Raw genomic sequence first — 19,332 nt, 5'->3', positions numbered from 1 at the left:
AAGAGTAACAAAGATGATTAGGGGACTGGAGTCTAAAACATATGAAGAACAGTTGCAGAACTGGGTATGTCTAGCTTAATGAAAAGAAGGACTAGGGGAGACATGATAGCAGTGTTCCAAAATCTCAGGGGCTGCAACAAAGACGAGGGAGTCAAGCTATTCTCCAAAGCACCTGAAGGCAGGACAAGAAGAAATGGGTGAAAACTAATCAAGGAGAGAAGCAACTTAGAACTAAGGAGAAATTTCTTGACAGTTAGAACAATTAATCAGTGGAACAACTTGCCTCCAGAAGTTGTGAATGCTCCAACACTGGAAATTTTTAAGAAGATGTTGGATATCCATTTGTCTGAAGTGGTTTAGGGTTTCCTGTCTAGGCAGGGGATTGGACTAGAAGACCTCTAAGGTTCTTTCCAACTCTGTTATTCGATTCAATTTATCTTGGCATTTTGAAAGAGCCTCATGATCTGGCTCTGCCAGATGGCTTGGAGACCCAATGGGAGAGCTTCATCCTGGAGGTGGCTGACTAAAATTTAATCCCACTTCTCCACACACACACCCTGTGCTGGACTCCCTCCCTTCATTAACACCTCCTGGTGTTAATGGTTTGCACTTGTAAATGATTTTAAACCACTGTATTCTATGTTTGTTGTTATGAATATTTTTAATGCCTTCATTTTTTTATGCTGTAAACTGCCCAGAATCATTGGATATGAGATGGATGGCAAACAAATTTCCTAAATCAATCAAAAAAATCAATCAAACAACCTTTCCCACTGAAGCAGTACCTATTTATCTACTTGCATGTGCATGCTTTCAACATGCTAGTTTGGCAGGAGCTGGGGCGAGTCATGGGAGCTCCCACCATCACATGTGCTTAGGTCATGAATCTGGGCTGTAGGCTTTCCAGCTGACAAGCTCCAGCGTCTTAACTGCTGAACCATCACACCGTCCACATGAGGACTAAAGGTAAAGGTAAAGGTTCCCCTTGCACATACGTGCTAGTCGTTGCCAACTCTAGGGGGCAGTGCTCATCTCCGTTTCAAAGCCGAAGAGGCAACGCAGTCCGAAGACGTCTCCGTGGTCATGTGGGCGGCATGACTCAATGCCAAAGGCGCACGGAACACTGTTACCTTCCCACCAAAGGTGGTCCCTATTTTTTCTACTTGCATTTTTACGTGCTTTCGAAACTGCTAGGTTGGCAGAAGCTGGGACAAGTAACGGGAGCTCACCCCGTTACATGGCAGCACTAGGGATTCGAACTGCTGAGCTGCTGACCTTTCGATCGACAAGCTCAACATCCTAGCCCCTGAGCCACCACGTCCCACATTGTAAAACATGCTAAATTAGCTACTACACAGGAAAAAAAGACATGCCAATACAGTTTAAATTTAAACTGCATCCCTTGATAAATTACATTAGCAGGTGATCCAGATTAGTTTTATAAACAATAAAATAGATTAGTGTAAAGAATTGTAAAATGGTACTTTACAACATGTGCTTGTTATAAGCCAAAAAAAATATTCCTCAGGAGTTGCCAGATGTTTCAGAAAGACCAGTGCAGCTGCACTGAAGACTTTCCCAGGCAATCTCTGGGTGGGTGGCCATGGTCCCTTTGCTTTGCTTGGAGTCCCAGCAGATGTCTGGACTTATTCTGCAAAGCAGCAATGCAGGATAACTGAGACCAGGATGCAGCTGCTTTCATTCTTTGGGAAGGGGTTCTGCTGTTGGCCATTGCTTCACACAGCTCTGTTGCCTAGGTAGCTTATCGATGCCAGCAGAATTTTGCCCGATCTTACGGTACTTTATTGAATGCAAAGAAAGTAAACGTAACTTGAAAATAAGCAATAAGGGGATTTTTTTTCTTTTCCTTTTCGTGAAGAAAAAGGGGATTTATTGAGAAACTTCAAAATATGCCTCCTACTTGATAGAAGTCCTTTGGGGCAGGGGTCTCCAACCTTGGTCCCTTTAAGACTTGTGGACTTCAACTCCCAGAGTTCCTCAGCCAGCAAAGCTGGCTGAGGAACTCTGGGAGTTGAAGTCCACAAGTCTTAAAGGGACCAAGGTTGGAGACCCCTGCTTTGGGGCATTGGCTCTCAGCTTAATTTGCATTGCAAATGTTGCTGCTTGACACACCTCCAGTATGCAGGTGACCCTGACTTTGAAATCCAAGAAGGTCAAAAAGACTGATTTGAATAGAGCTAAGATACTAATCACAGAAGTATAAAGACAGCAGCACTTTCTGCCCAGTTCTTGTTTTTCATTCCTTATGATAAATCATCTTTATCGCTGAAGTAATATTTAAAAGCAGCTTTATTAAACCAACTATACCTGCACGATAATCCAAGCAGTGTAAATAATGTCCAATTGTATTCCTTTTGGCAAGGCTTTGAAGCTTTGGAAGTAATGAGGCGATTTGAAATGTAAGAATACGCATGGTTGGATGCTATTTTCCCACAGACACTTGTACATCCAGCTCTACCCTCCTTTTCTTCAGAATTCCAGGACAAAAATTCTGACATTTAATCTGAGGAAGCAGCTGCTCTCAGTTTGTTTAAATGTTCCTTTTAACATTCATATTGTATAGTAATAAAACACACAGATGTTCTTGCAGATAGCATTCCATTTATTCTTTTAGTATAATACTTAATGGTTTCTCAACAGTGACATGAAACTCTGGGTTTATCTACTCTGCTTAGTTGCCCCATCACCAGAATAAGTAGGCCACTATTTTCAGAGGACAGAAATGAATGTTGCCCTTGATTTTAAACCTCAATTACTGTCAACATGTTTTTCTGTTTTGTTTCTGAAGTATGCTTCTCCATAATGTTTCCTGGAGGCTCCTGACCATTTCAGAAAGTACATTTCCGTTTGCTACAGGTAAGCCCCAGCAATTCATTAGCTGCTTTGCAGAGGAAGGATTGTCCCATCAACTGAGATACTGTTTGCCGAGCTGTCTGATACCTTTAAAGCTGCTTGTTATGATGAATGGTATAATAGCACAGTCCTGCATTACAAACTGAAGCTTCCTGATTCTAAATCTTGTAGATAGGTGTTTTTTTTATCAATTACTTTTAAACATTTTCTTGAGTTTCATACTGTTCGCCATGCTTTTAAAAATCATCCAGTGGTGCACAATCGCTATCATATTGAAGTTCTATAACTAAACAATCATTTTCATCTCTATTTCCCTTTTAGAAGAAAAAGCACCTTCCCTTTGAAGAAAGTGGGGAAGTTCATGTTCTATTAGTGATTATTAGTGGACTAAAAACAGATTCCCCGCCCCTCAACTGAAGGAAGATCTAGAATTTTTTTGGGAGGGAGGAAATGTTCATATGCATGACCTTAATTGTTGAATTCCTTGCTGCTTCTTGCAGCTGCTACTCCTCATTGCCTTCTGTTTCATTTAACTATTGCTATTTGGCTATGACCAGATGCTCCCGGAATGATGCTACATTATGAGGTAACATTGTCCTCAGATCTTACTTCATACTACATCGGGTCACTGTCTGATGGCACCCAGCAGGGTTTTCAGGGCCTTCCAAGAGACCATTGTTAACATGGGAGGATTTTCAGTGCCCCAGTAGGTTATAAATTGTAACACTGCGGCCAGGAGGCTAGTAAGACAACCAAGAAAAAAAACCCCAAGGAACGATCTCCTCAGAGAGACCTGGTCTTATCTGTAAAGGTAAAGGAACTAAGGCAACCACCCCAAGGGCTGCAGCTCAGTATTCTATTATAAATGCAGCTGGGAAAGAAAATCCATTATATTGAAAAGTTCGTGCATTGCTACCTGTTCTTGTTCCATTAGGTTTAGTACTGTGTTTCCCCAAAAATAAGACCCTGTCTTATATTTTTTAGAACCCCGAAATAAGTGCTTGGCCTTATTTTTGGGGATGTCTTATTATTTTGGGGCATGTGGAGCATAATGGGGCTCCTCTTGCCATCTTATCTGATTTCCAGTTCTGACTCCCTAACCCTAACCAAAGGAAATGGTGGGGACCACTGCGCATGCGTTTAAATATTTTTGGGGAGGGCTTATTTTCAGGGAGGGCTTATTTGGGGGGGGCTTATTTTAGCACATGCACTCAAAAGCCCAATTGGGTTTATTATCAGGGGATGTCTTGTTTTAGATGAAACAGGGTAGGTATGTTAGAATAGTAAGACTTCCCTTTCTTAGTACCAAATAACAGAGTACATTCAATATGCAACATGTTGTGCTCAATACTTTTTGATTCTCATTTTCTACTGGTGTAAAAAAACCTATGACTTGATTTGTATCAAACCCCTCATATACTGGAGGAAAAAGTTAATCCTTATCTTCAGCCAGTGTGGCATAGTAGTTATGATGTCAAAGAAGATTAAGTGAGAACTGGATTCAAGTCCACCTTTTAATCATGGAAGCTCAATGGACAGATTTGAATTACTCTCTGTCCATGCTACTTCACAGGATCTTTTAAAGGTGATAAATTGGAGTAGAGACCATTCTGGATGCTCAAGCATCCACCTTTAGCTTCTGCATCAGATAAAGAAATAAATATCTCATGGTCTGCCTAAAATTAACTTTAAAGCATCTATTGGCACCAGATTACATTTATTTATTAGATTTTTATCTGCCTTTATTATTTTTACAACTATTTCAAGGTGGCAAACATATCCAACGTACATTCTCCTATTGTTACTACAACAACCCTGTGAGAAAGTTGGGCTAAGAGAGAGTGATTGTTTTGTCTTCTAAGAATTTATAGTGTGGCATTTTAAATGAAATCCTGGTCTCTGATTATGAAAAAGGTTATCATGCCCTCTTGAAATCTTTTATTCCGCAGGCTAAACATGTCTAATCATTCCTCATAAATGTGTCCTTCCATGTTTTTCTCTCTACCATCCCCCAGTATTGTTTGTTCCCTTGTATAACTGGTTCTATTGGCTCAAGCTATAGTCATACAGAGGGAGTTGGTAAAATACACATAGATACAACCCTGAGCCAGGCTTCGCAGATAGCCAAGGAACACAAAGACAAACTTATATCTTCATGAAGGCCTCAGGGAAAGGCAGGAAGCTTACATCTTTCTGCAATATGTCCCTTTCCTCTCCCCACCCCAGAAAAACTGGACAAGTATACTTAACTTAAAATCAGAAAACTTCACCTAAAAGTAGCACTTGAACTAAGTGCAGGCTTATATAAGAAGCGATGGGCATAAAAAACCATGCCTGTCATTACACTTACCTCTGTATTTTATTGCATTCTACAGCTCTGTGATTTATTCTGAAACTGATGAAAGAATAGCATCCTCATCTAAGCATCAGAATGCTGCATTTCAGGGCTTCATTGGCCGTGTGTAACAATTCATCCTTATTTCTTTCATCAAGCTGTTTTACACAGGCATTGATCAGGAAATCTATCATCCCCATTGATCAGGAAATCTATCGTATCTAATAATATGCTAAGAAACAGTTCGCAGATGTCCAGAATTTTTTGCAGCATGTTATAATGAAAAGAAACAGTGTATGTGCAGTTAAGATTCCATGATCAGTGATCTGACGTACATTTCGATGAGCTGTCAAGCTCTCACACTTTAGTCATTTCCCCAGTATCTATTTAAAGCACAGTCTGCAGTCATCCAACCATTGTTGAACCAAAATAGCAATAAACAGGATGAAAAATCTGATCAAAGCGTATCGGTATATCAAACTATCCTTTTTAAAAAAAAATCATTAGTAAAATAAGAGAAACATGTTTAAGCTGGTTTGAGTTCTCCGTAATCACTTTTCTTTAGACCAAATAATATTATACTATTATTATGAAATACAGACTCTCTTTAGTTGTGCACACTAAATTCAATAACATGCCCCTGGTTATCTCAATGAGCTTTTCAGCCAGTGCAGATGGGAAGAGTAAACCCTGAGCAGACAAGAACTGTTTACCTTTGACTGCAGAATGTTTGGTCTGGAGTACAGCCCTGAGCTCCTTCCTCACTTGCTCTTCCATCTTTTGCTAAAGTTCTTGTAAACCAAAACTCATTCTTCTATCATTACAGCCAAGATTTACAAAGCAACCTTGTGGAATATTTGGATTTGGAGGTTTTATGGTTTTTAAATCCTGCCTTGAGCCTTTCTTATTTGATAGCTTTATAAATATAATGCTGGTTTTGTTGTTATGGCTACACAAAAGAAGTGAATTGTACCAAAAATACACATGGTTTTAAAAGTACGTTCACAAGAAATATATTATCTATATTGCTCCACATGTGTTGTGTTATCTGACTATGTTTAGATTGCAGCAAGACCCTTTCATTTATTTCCAGATTTTTGGATTGCTCAAACTGAGTACTGAAAAGCGTATTGAGAAATGTGGGGATGAATGAATTCATTCATTAAACTGGGAGATAAGTTACTGTACTTTGACACCCTCTGTAAAGCTGAAAAATGTTAGCCTTGTACACACTCTATCTATCAGAAGATAACTGCAAATTAGAAGAACTCAAAACCTAGCCTAAGCTAGAAATTGCATATCTGAGTACAGTCTCTTCCATTAAAGCACATCACTAAATCTTTGCCAACACAAACAATTTTCACAAAGAACTTGGTGTTAAATACCTCATTCTGACTTGTTGAGTCTGGAGGGAATTTTACAGCAATACTTTAGATGTGGAAAGCCAAAAGACCCCTTGGCACATTTAAACATCATTTAAAAAGCAGTCTAAGTAGCAGTTGAGACTTCAGAAGTCTTAGTAAAAGAAGTTATAAAAGGGGAAAAAAGTTATCACCTTGTCTTCCACTTGATACTCTATGTCAAGGGTTCCCAAACTTTTCAGCATATGCCTTATTCTGACTTTTAAGAAAACCTCTTACCTCCCCACATCTCACTGAAACCAAACTCCCCTCCCACAAAAGAATAATAATACTCAATTCATAATTAAAAATAAAAACACAAACACTTGATATACATTTGTATTTTTTAATTTAAAATTCATGAGCAAGTAACAAAAAACTATTAAGATGTAATTTGTAATTTGTCATAAAAACAGCAGAAATAATCCCTGCGGTTTTTTTACATGAAGGATGCTGCTGCACTTTCCTCAGGAAAATCCCAGGTTTGATAGATGGAAGTACACAACACATATTTCACATATAGTTGGTTCTTTTCAATTTTATCAAGAGTAAAAAGTTGGAAAGAGAGTCTGTCCTTTTGTAGTGATTAAATACATCTGGTTACAAATTAGGAGAGTATGAATTCTAGTCCTACCTTGGACACAAAGCCAACTGTTCAATCCTGGGTCAATCGCTCTCGTGCATAAGAGCACAAAAGTGCCTACCGTTCCTGTCCTATTGTTCCCTTCATTATATCCAATTAATATAGTTGATGCATAATTTTAATTATATATATATATTTTCTTCAAGATATGCTGTTTTATCTATGACATTTGTTTGTGTATTCTGTTGTGACAAAAAGAAAAGAAAAAGAAAAGAAAAGAAAAGAAAAGAAAAGAAAAGAAAAGAAAAGAAAAAGGCAAGGGCAAACCACTTCTGGAAACCTTGCCAATAAATCTGCAAGGACTTCTCCAGGCAACCACCTGGAATTAGAATTAAGGGGTGCGTATCTACAGTAAATTGAAAAACGTTTTTCAGAGATACGTGGAAGAAAATGAAAGAACAGTACAAATTTTGGGTAAATTGAAAAATATTTTATCCAAAATTTCTCCAAGGTTGAATTTTGAATGTCTCTTTTGCATTTGAATCTTATTTTATATCTGATGTTTGATTTTGCAAAAACACTAAATACAAGCTTGATGGATATTACCTTACAGATGACCCCCACCCTGTTAAAGACCTTGGAGTTTTTATATCAAACGATCTAAGTGCCAAAGCCCACTGCAACTACATTGCAAAAAAGGCTTTAATAGTTGTAAACCTAATCTTGCGTAGCTTCTTCTCCAAAAACACTACACTACTAACCAGAGCATATAAAACATTTGCTAGACCAATTCTTGAATACAGCTCGCCTGTCTGGAACCCATACCATATTTCAGACATCAATACAATTGAATGTGTCCAGAAATATTTTACAAGAAAAATTCTCCACTCCTCTGAATACAACAAAATACCTTATGCCACCAGACTTGAAATCCTGGGTTTAGAAAACTTAGAACTCCACTGCCTTCGACATGACCTGAGTTTAACTCATAGAATCATCTATTACAATGTCCTTCCTGTTGAAGACTACTTCAGCTTCAATTGCAACAATACACGAGCACACAATAGATTTAAGCTTAATGTTAACTGCTCCAATCTTGATTGCAGAAAATATGACTTCAGTAACAGAATTGTTAATACTTGGATTACACTACCTGACTCTGTGGTCTCTTCCCAAAATCCCCAAAGCTTTAACCAAAAATTGCCTACTATTGACCTCACCCCATTCCTAAGAGGTCTGTAAGGGGCGTGCATAAGAGCACAAGTGTGCCTATCGTTCCTGTCCTCTTGTTTCCTTTCATTATATCCAATTAATATAGTTATTACATACTTATGCTTATATATATGCTTATATATTGTATAGTTATTTCATACTTATGCTTATATATACTGTTGTGACAAATAAATAAATAAATAAAAATAAATTTAAAAAATTAACACTCAATGGACTGTGTAGTAATTTATGAATGGAGTTGCCAACAAGAGAGGCACAATGCTGAGATCAGAGAAAGTAATAATATTGTTCTATGCTGTACCTGGGAATTCCTTCCATAACGTTTTGTAAAACCAGTGCTATAGTCATGGCCAAGAGTATTCTACCCTTAACAAACCACTGGAGAATTTCTTTCTTCTGAAGAAAGTCAGAGTTACTGTCCACTCAATTTCACTGTCCAGACATTAAGTGGGGAATTTTGAAGAGCCATTTATGTCTAGTTTGGTCAGCTATGTGTTTTAATCTAAGAATGTTGTCTGCAACGTGGACTCCCCATATGCCTAATTAACAGATGGTAGACAAAGTCACTGCTGAAAAAGGATGCTCTCCAGGATGACTGGTATTGACAAATCTGATATTATCTGCCATGCATTTATTTGAAATGAGCATTTGTATTCCACTGCAGATAAACAGCCCCAGAACACAAATTCAAGAATAGAAGTGTTTAGTGTAGTTCTTTTACTGAACCTGAAAAGCTAATGAAAACCTGAACTCATTTCTACTTGGATGGGTAAATACCATGAAATCTCATGACTATAGGCTCGCTCGTAAGAACACATTCTGGAAGAGAAAAGGACAACTTCCATATTGTTACAAGAAAACTAATGGTTTTGTCCATGAAGTCACAGGGAATAGAGCTCAATTCGAAGAACATTTTACTTTTTAAGTAATTTGATGTTTTGAATCAGATTCAGCTCCTAATGACGATACAAACAAATGCTTTCCATCTTGACCTATTTTTAGCAATAATTCTAAAAAGAGATTCAATCAAGGACATCTATTTCCATTCATATATTGTGTTTATTTGAAAGGGAAAAGTACCCTGGAAATTATATAAAACACTGTCGTCTAGTATGTTTGGTGAATGGGTCATTTAGCTAAATATTCATTGATAAATAATACCCAGGTACAATCTCATGTAGAGGATTCCTATCGATTTACAACACTGCTGGATAGATTCCAAAATTCCAGAGCATCTTTCATTCTAGCATTTTATTTATTTTATTTTACTCATCAAATTTTTATGCTACACATCTCTCCTATAAAGTGATTCTTGAAAAGTAAAACTATGGGGATTTTTTTATGTCCAGTATTCCTTCAACAGGGACGCGGTGGCTCAGGGACTAGGATGTTGAGCTTGTCGATCGGAAGGTCAGCAGCTCAGCGGTTCGAATCCCTAGTGCTGCCGTGTAACGGGGTGAGCTCCCATTACTTGTCCCAGCTTCTGCCAACCTAGCAGTTTCGAAAGCACGTAAAAATGCAAGTAGAAAAAATAGGGACCAGCTTTGGTGGGAAGGTAACAGCTTTCCGTGCGCCTTTGGCGTTGAGTCATGCTGGGACAGTGTTGGCTCTTCGGCTTTGAAACGGAGATGAGCACTGTCCCCTAGAGTCAGCAATGACTACCACATATGTGCGAGGGGAACCTTTACCTTTTTATTCCTTCAACAACAGATACCTACATTTCTTTTCTTTCAGTGACTCAAAAGTTTCATAGAATTCTGTATTGTCCTGAAATCTTTTTTCTATCTTGCATTTGCACCTTTGTTTAACAATTTCTTTTATCTACAGCAGTGTTCCTCAACCCTAGGTGTTTTAAAATGGGTGGACTTCAATTCCCAGAATTCCATAACTAGCATGCTGGTAGAAAATCCCGGAAAGAGTGCAGAGAACAACAACAGAGATAATTAGGGGCCTGGTGGCTAAAAGATATGAAGAATGCAGGAATTGTAAATGTGTAGTTTAATGAAAAGAAAAACTAGGGGTGACATGATAACAATGTTCCAATATTTGAGGGACTACCACACAGAAAAGAGGGTCAACCTATTTTCCAAAGCACCTGAAGGCAGAACAAAAAGCAGTGGATGGAAACTAATCAAGAAGAGAACCTAGAAATAAGGAGAAATTTCCTGACAGGACAATTAATTAGTGGAATGGCCTGCCATTTGAAAGTGGAAATTGGACAACCATTTTTGTTTGAAATGGTATAAAGTCTCCTGCTTGAGCAGAGGTTTAGACTAGAAGACTTCCAAGGTCTTTTCAAACTCTGTTACTCTGTTATTCTATTCAGTTAAAGTCCACCCATCCTATATTTAAAGGGTCGAAAAACATTGATCTTAAACAATTTCTGTTCCTCTCATCCAGCAACTGTTCTTCCAAGCAAATCCTGTGCCATCAAGTTTATTATATTAGGTTTCTGCCACAAAAATTCTCATAACATCTTCACATAGATTTGCAAATAAATCCATGGCTTTACATTTTATCCATTGGAAACCTGTCAGTATGTTGTTATTAACGTACCAGAATTACCGCTGAAACCATTTGACTTTGATTTCCTAAATCTTTACCGATTTGTTATGGAACACAATTTTTATACAAATTTCCTACTATAGTTATCTAGTCATTTGGGTAGGGGATTAAGCCAGATTTGCAAAGCTTGTCTATTCCACTTTTGGTTTTAGAATGAGAAACTTGGCAAGTATTATAAAGTCAAATGGGACATGTTTTCTTAAAAACTGAATTATGTTTAAATATTAATGCAGCTATCTTTCCTGCTGCTACATAAAATGAACGAGGTATGTTTGAAGCTACAGATTCAGAATAATATTAATTTAAAATTAAGGGGGGAAAAGTACGACTAAGATAACATGCAGCAAAAGAGGTTTGAGGGTTATACTTTTCTTAAGTGGAATAAATGCTTCAGAGTCTTTTCAGAGAAAATGTCTCAGTGCAAACAAGTACATATATTTTTAAAATGAGACAATTACAGCATTATATTCTTAGAGCACGGCACAATTTGTTTAAGCATCTTTTTAGCACTTGTATAAATTTTCGGAAAAAAAGATTTCTCAAAATTAATTAATAACATCCCCTAGAACAAACTGATAAAACAAATGTCAAACTGAATGTTTAAAACCCACCAAGATGAACTTCCACTTAATTCAAATTTATAATAGCTAATCTTCAAATATAATAAAATGAGAAACTAGAGGAAAGAGGTAGTAGTTCAAAATTGCTGAGTCTAAGCCTCAGAGCCCAGGGAATCCCTCAGTTGGTGGAAACTAGATGGAATTTATCTATGGACATGAACTCTTTCTAAAAGGACAGTGGATGAGTGCTTTAGTACAAGGGTTACCAACCTTTCGGACCTCAGGGACCACTAAACTCATAATTTTAAATCCTGCGGACCACTAATATGATCTGCCTAATGACTGGCTGGGTGGGCGTGGCTAGGTGATCATGTGACTGGGTAGGCATGGCCAACTCAACGTCACTCACATCGAGGGGCACCTCGCCGGCCTCTACTTGCCTCTCTCCTCCCAGCCACTCCTTGCCTGCCCGCCTGGGCTCCTTAGGGCCCCAACAGGAGACAGTTGTTGGAGCTAAGCAGCCACCACACACACAAAAAAAAGAGTTGGCAAAACAGCTGGCTCAGTTCTAATTGGATCTGACCGAGAAGGAGGCTCATCAGAAGCACCTCACGGAGGACTATGAGCATAGGCTTTCTATGAGCATAGGTACCGGTGCCTGGAGGCTCAGCAGGCTGAGATGGTCAGCCAGTTCCAGGCCATGATGCAGTCCCATTGGAACAAGGCTCTCCAGCTCTTCGCCATCAGCGGCACTTCCCTCCAGCCTTCGCCCAAAGACCCGCACTAGGAGGCTGAATTTCTCCCCCCTCCAATCTGCACAAAAAAGTCCCCAAAGGGGGAGGCTCTCTGCAGCAACACAAACGTTCATTGCACATATCTGTCCCAGGGCCGTAGTTTGAGGACACCTGATTTAGTGCAATATAAAAAAATGCAAATAATTTTTCTGCGGACCACCAACATTTTCTCACGGACCACCAGTGGTCCACGGCCCACCAGTTGGTGACCACTGCTTTAGTAGTATTCATGAAGTATTATATAGATACATTACATTCCAACAGTTGTATGGGATAATCAAATAAACAAGGGGAAGAACTAAAACCTTCTCTTAGTTCAGTTTTTAAAAGCTTCTGTACTATAATTCCATGACAAAAACATCAAACTTCTCTAACAACATTGAAGCTTTGAAACAATCAGCTTGGAAAGAGTCTCTCCGAGCTCAGATTAGTAATTTAGAACAGAGAAAATTAGAGGCACCACCACACATGATGTTCAGTGAGTACATGTACCTATAGAGAAGAGATCAAGCAGAGTTCTGTTTCCTTCTCTTGGGATTATGATGCAAGGTGAGGAGGCTTGTCTTTTTTGAGAAAGAAGCACATCCTACACCTGCAAATTGCTTTGTAAGCAGCTGCTAGCCTCTTTATCACTGTGTGAACAGCTCTCGCCAAAAGAATGAACAAATGACAATTTAATAGGCCAGAATGCTACTATTCCTATTTATAGAGCCCCCCAATAGACAAATATAACTTTTACCTGTGAATTATGCAACTCTGCCCACTTTGAAACTCTGCCCACTTTGAAAGGGAATTGTCTATAGAATATTTATTTATTTATTTATTTTATTTTATTTTTATTTATTTTATTAAATTTTTATACCGCCCTTCTCCCGAAGGACTCAGAGTGGTGTACAGCCAAAGATAAAACACAAAATATATACAATTAAAACATTTAAAACCTAGCAAATTACAAAAAGGCTGATAATTAAAATTTTAGTTTTAAAATTTTAGAAATATTAATAAAACCCCGAATTAAAATTTAACACTATTATGCCAGTCCCGCTTGAATAAATAGGTGTGTTTTTAGCTCACGACGGAAGGTCCGAAGATTAGGCACTTGACGTAAACCAGGGGGAAGTTTGTTCCAGAGCGTCGAGAAGGCCCTACTCCTGGGGGCCGCCAGCCAACACTGTTTGGCGGACGGCACCCTGAGGAGACCCTCTCTGTGAGAGCGTACGAGTCGGTGGGAGGCATAAGTTAATAGCAGGTGGTCTCGTAAGTACCCGGGTCCTAAGCCATGGAGCGCTTTGAAGGTGGTAACCAAAATCTTGAAGCGCACCCGAAAAACCACAGGAAGCCAGTGCAGGCTACGGAGTAGTGGTGTTATGTGGGAGCCACGAGCGGCTCCCGTTACCACTCGAACAGCCGCATTCTGGACTAACTGTAGCCTCTGGGTGCACCTCAAGGGCAGCCCCATGTAGAGAGCATTACCATGCAGTAATCCAACCTAGATGTAACCAGAGCATGAGTGACCGTGCATAAGGCATCCCGGTCAAGGAAGGGACGCAACTGGCGGACCAAGCGAACTTGGTAAAAGGCCCTCCTGGAGACGGCCGCCAGATGTTCATCAAAGGACAGCCGTCCATCCAGGAGGACGCCCAAGTTGCGAACCACCTCCTTTGGGGCCACTAACTCGCCCCCAACAGCCAGCTGCGGATGCAGCTGACTGTACCGGGGTGCCGGCATCCACAGCCACTCCATCTTGGAGGGATTGAGCTTGAGTCTGTTTCTCTCCGTCCAGACCCGTACAGCTTCCAGGCACCGGGACAGCACTTCGACCGCTTCGTTGGGGTGGTCCGGGGTGGAAAAGTACAGCTGAGTATCATCAGCGTACAGATGATAACTCACCCCGAAACCACGATGACCTCACCCAGCGGCTTCATATAGATGTTGAACAGGGTAAGCGAGAGAATCGACCCCTGAGGCACCCCACAAGTGAGGCGCCTTGAGGACGACGATATCCTTCAGCTGCTCAATATTGTACAATATCTTAAGGTAATATTTAAAGATCAGTATTTTTTCACTTGTTACATTATCAGTCTAAAGTTAGCAGTTGAACTGCTCCCAGTAGTAATTGTCTATCTTGCTCTGAAGCTCTTTCATTCTCTCATAGTTTAAAAAGCACAATAATCTTTAGAGGAACTTGCCTTAACTTAGTGCCTTCTAGAAGGTAAAACTTGTAGAACTTCAGTTGGGAAGTATGCTTTAGAATAATTGATGCTAGGGAACTTTGAAAGACAACTTTTCCAAAACCAGAATTTCAAAAAAATTTGCTTACCTAAGCATGCAAAGAATGTAATAGATTCCTCAGCATAATCTGCAGAAGTTCTGGCCTCCTGAGATTTGAAACTAAACTGATTTCTTCTTTTAAGGACAATAAGCTTTCCTCAGCAAATGCAACATTTAAGTATGCAATATTCTTTTTTGAAAAATGGCTGATATCTGCACTTACATGTTGAACAATTCTGAAAACAAAGAAGTGGAGACTTCAAACATAAATACTCTCAAATACTTATTTTTGGATACACATTTTCAGATTTCCAAAATTATTTCCAGAACCAATATTTTAAATACGAAAATCCCAGTAGGTTTTTTTTTCATTTAAAATGAATAGCAATTAGAAAATTAAAAGCAATTCCATGGTAAATCCGATAATATGTTTTTCCTGAATTTGTGGCATCACACTATTTAACCATTTTGCAAATGATGGATTCAGCCCCCATTCTTTATTGGGAACAGATGTATCTCAGCCTTGTGATTCATGTGAGACATTATTGGTTTTGTGATGGTCTACTAAACTAGATCAGATGAGTTTATATAGTTGCAGACTCAGCCAAAGAAACATATAATAATTTCAGTGCTGCTGAGCTGCAAAATATTCCTCACAGGAGTTTCATTTTTCCAACTAGTTATACTACACAAAGATCACTGAAGGCAAAACTCTTCAAACTGCCACAAAATCATGATTTCTTCCTCTCCATCTATTTTACCTAAGGTAAAATGTGGACAAATGCAAATTCCACATTTTACTCCTTGTTCAGTATTGTTGGTTTTAAAAAAGCTTTTGGATCTTTAATGCCTCAAAGAATCTTTGTTAATTACAGTTTCCCAACCTGAATTTTATCTAAAGCTCTACCCTTTCACTAATACCTTGGCCCTTAATCCTAAACTACCTGAAACAGACAGTCTAGAGATACAATAAGAACTGAGATGGGCATATTCCTCTGAATATGAAACACACACAAGGGAAGAGAATCCACAAACATCCACTCTCACTTAACCCCTCTTGATTTCCAAAAGGTAATGTTAAAAATACTTACTGGAGAGGTGGGCTCTCAGTATTCTACTCCATCTTGGATAAGCTCCCAGTTGAAGGAGAGAAATTCACTATCTCATATTATGACCACACAATCTGCATAAGCCTAGTTTATTGTATAGTGCTGGGGACAAACCACAAGGATAAAATAATCTTTATGTAGACATACAATAAATGCTGACCAGTAATAAGATCAAATTCCAATCATAAAATGGCTTAGATTTTCTGCTTAAATGGCGATAAGCCGAATACTACAGTATAGGGCTGTCAAACTCGCGGTCCACAGGCCAAATGCGTCACATGCTGGCCACATCCATTCCCAGTTTAGCAAAGGAGGGTGGGAAAGTCCCGATACATCACATGACATTGCCGTGACAAAACACCCCTGCTAAAGTTGACACCAGTCACTTTTTGTAGTTGATCACTTCATAGTCCCTGTTTAAAAATACAAACGAGATTTTAAAATAACTTTTGAGCCAACAGTTTTAAGAAACCCATTAATTTTAGATAAGGACCTTTGTTAGTTTGGTTGTTTTGGTTTAGGTATTCACAGTCTGGCATTTCAAGTAATACTAGTAGTAGAGGTACAGTAGATGAGATGGGAAGGACAGATTGCAACAATTCTTACAGAAGTAGGAATAGTTAGCATCAAACAATATTCACTGTTAACAAATATAATGTATAGGCTTTTTAAAAAAGCCTATATATTGTATTTGTTAAAAGTGGAAGAATATCTTTTTCATGCCAGTTCCAGAATTATTCCAGATTTAAAAATATCTATTCCTATTTAATAACATTAATGTCATTTACATAGAAACTCTGTATCAGATATGAACTTTGTGAATACAGCTAACCAAATACAGAGTTATTATAAAAATTTCATTTTATTTTTTCACTAAAACAAAAGAATAGGTAGAAAAAGACTAAATATAGGTATTAATGAAAACTGAAGCAACATTCATTTGCATTCAGAAAAGATTTCAACTGGAACATAATTTTAACATAGTTATTTTTTTGGAACACCTTTCTATTCAAACAAGCAGGACATAAAAAGGAAATGTGCAGCTTTGAACAAAACAGAATGATTTGGTTCATTAAGTAAATCTATGTTTAGAACAAGGTTAACTTCCAAAGTAAATGCAGTAGTTTTATCTTATGGGGAAAAGTAGTCATTCATTATTTAAGTTATTTTATTGCATCTTTATCAGGCTGTCTGAAGTTAACTAACACATCTGTTTCAGTCTCTTGGTTGATGTCTTTCTGGGTCTCATAAAAAATGTACCATAGCTTAAAATTACCTTTGCCTGACAACATCTATAACACAATGATGCTGAATTAATATTAGACATCATATAGGAGTTCAGTATTCTATTATGTATATTTGCCCTCAAGCTTTAATTCATTATAAAAAAAATTAACTGGCCTGGATTAAATCAGTCAGCAAACAGAAACTTATTCTTCCCATTAATAAAGAATTGAAACAGCACTATGAATTTATATATACACACTCACACACACACACATGCATATATCTATCTATCTCAATGCTCTGGGTCTGGAATTGGTACCATAAAATAAACAAGTTATAACTCAATTAAATTTCCACTGTTTTCAAAAAAAGATACAGTTCTTGATTCCAGATGGGCAATAGTTCTCTCCTGCAATAAACCATGAACAGTTTCTCGTTGTAAGTCAAAAATATGTAATGCCTGGGCAAGGCATTGTGACTTTCCTTGAAGTATTCTCTATCATGACAGAAAGGATGTTTATTTCATTGAGACAAGAGGCAATACACACAGCACATCCCTCCAACTTTCTACTGTAGTGCTTCCAGTAGCTATATGGAAATACCAGAAGAAGCTTCCTCACATGCCTATGGCATGTGCACAGGGCATATGATTACTGAAGTGCTGGAAAAACAAGACAAAGCAACGTGGCAGTTTTAGGAATGGGAGTGTTTTATTGAAAGTTTGATCGAAATATCTCTTGAGAGTTTTGTACAGTCTTGATAAGTAACATTTTGAAACCAAAATCCACCTATGGTCTCTATGGCCCTTTTCAAGGTTTGGCTCCAAAGGTAAACCATGTAGGAACGCATCTGATATTTGATGTACTTTAACTTACATTTAGTTTTAAAAGGATAATTTCACCACAAATTTTTGAAGGAGCTCTGGGAGGCATTGTTGGGAAATTATTGGGAAGCTGCATGAGGTGCTAGAACAAGGTTAATAGAAGTAATGTCAGCTCTCTTGTAGCTGACTATTATTGATCATTTATGTATTGCCAAGAAATGGGAGGGAAGGACAGAAATGTACATAAAAATAGATCTGCTGATGTATAACTTCATTCCTACCGTTTGAAAAGAAACATAGCACATGGTATTTGTTACATACGTATGTATGTGAGGTATTTGCGTGACCGCCACTAATTGGTTAAAATCACGGCAGGAAAAATAAAGCACTGCCAGTGGCTTGGCTCTATAAAGAGCGAGTCCCAGCAGCTTGTCAGATGTTCATATTGCTAGCTGTTAACTAATAAAAGGTGCTGAAATAGTTCCACAGCCTGTCTCTTCATTTCCCATGCTTCCAATCTAACACTGGCGATGAATATGGGATCTCAAGAAGGACAAGGACAAAGGAACTGACCATCCACTTCGTGGCATCCGCGGCCATCTTACTGCATGGACAAACTGCATCAGCCAACTTAACGATTGCTGCCCAGACATCACCCAAGTCCAGATGCCTCTTGAAAAAGCACCTTTTGGTGACTATATGGACAAATGCCTGACATCTTCACAATAATAATCTGTAGGGGTGGGTATGGTCAGTCCAAAGGCACAGAGAAGTCATAAGATAACTCATAAAACACCACCCAAAGAAAACAGTCAGAGGAACAGAAGCACCTTTTTTTTCAAAGGAAGGACACTGTTTGGAAATTAGAAAGTACTGTAGACGTTGCATTATTTTTAGCTGATGGTCAGGTTTTGCACTAAGATTGTATAAGCAATCTTCATTAGAATAGACAACTACTCGAGGTAGTAGCTGTTTGCTCAGACTCTTCTGACATTAACCCAGATCCATTGATCCTAGCAAGAAACTCTCCTTGCCATGACAGTTGTCACTGCAGCTTTTTTTGCTGCAAGCTGCAGGTTTCTAAATGCTACTCCAGGTTTTTTCCATCGGCTCCATGAGTCATAGTTTTAATGTGAGCTTATGTTACCAATTCAGTGGCACTGGACCTACATTCATGCCAAAGGAAAGGCTGGGGAAAGGATACTGTAAGTTTTGTGCCATGGGACAAGCAGCTGTTTGCCAACTCCTGCTGAAACTTCTGCCATTAATTCCTCTTCTGTTTCAAAAGCTAGTCAGAAGACAGAGCACTGACATGGCAAATTACAATATGTAATTTTGTAATCATCTCTCAATCATCTTCACCACAGACAGAATAAGGAGAAAACAATCATTAATAAACTGAATTCTAAATTGATGAGCTAACTATTCCTTAGATGAGGGCCACCCATCGGTAAACATATGACAGGTTAGAAATATTTGTATGGGCAGCTATGTGAATTTTTTTTTAGCAAATTTTGATTTCTTGGGATTTGCTTTTTCTAAACAGGCCTATCATTCA

This window comes from Ahaetulla prasina, chromosome 2, assembly GCF_028640845.1.
Source record: "Ahaetulla prasina isolate Xishuangbanna chromosome 2, ASM2864084v1, whole genome shotgun sequence".
Classification (NCBI taxonomy): Eukaryota; Metazoa; Chordata; class Lepidosauria; order Squamata; family Colubridae; genus Ahaetulla; species Ahaetulla prasina.
Note: the sequence above shows the minus strand (reverse complement) of the source record.